Source organism: Penaeus monodon, chromosome 19, assembly GCF_015228065.2.
Source record: "Penaeus monodon isolate SGIC_2016 chromosome 19, NSTDA_Pmon_1, whole genome shotgun sequence".
NCBI lineage: Eukaryota > Metazoa > Arthropoda > Malacostraca > Decapoda > Penaeidae > Penaeus > Penaeus monodon.
Genome location: NC_051404.1, coordinates 48,776,333 through 48,776,852, shown reverse-complemented (window position 1 = coordinate 48,776,852; position 520 = coordinate 48,776,333). Strand labels below are relative to the sequence as shown.

General features: G+C 38.1%; 1 protein-coding gene across 1 annotated transcript in view; it reads right to left on the bottom strand.

Annotated features, from left to right (window-relative positions):
- The window catches only part of LOC119585427 (THO complex subunit 5 homolog), a 24,124-nt gene that overhangs the window by 13,472 nt on the left and 10,132 nt on the right, over window positions 1–520 (bottom strand).

The following is a 520-nucleotide window of genomic DNA, read 5'->3' as shown; positions in this document are numbered from 1 at the left end:
AAAACATCCACTGTACCATCTATGGGTTGTATTATTCCCCTAAACTATCCAAAAAATATTCGTCAGCTAGATCAACACAATGCAAAGGCCACCTCGAGTGCAGATTTTTGACTTTCCATTATTCCCCCGGGTGGGGTGGGCTTTGCAATTGTGAATTGTATTTGGGTCATTTTTTCTGTTTTATGAAATCTATATTGTATCCCCCCCCCACCCCCCCAATTCAAAAATTGGGCCCTGATTTGCCCTGAGCATTCCAAATTGCTTGCAAAGCAACCATACCATTTCAGGCACAGGAAAATTACAACTGCTGGATAGTATGTCAGCTTAAGTAAACAAAGAACTGAGAACACACCGTTGCAATTTTGGACATTAGTCAAAGGACCGCTCTATTATTTTTTCACTAAATCTTATGATGTTATATATAAAAAAACAATTCATTTAGTGTACTTTGCCATGAGATTAATACCAAGTCAACCAGAATTATTGTTTTTGTTTGGGACCATATTTTGCAAAGGGATCC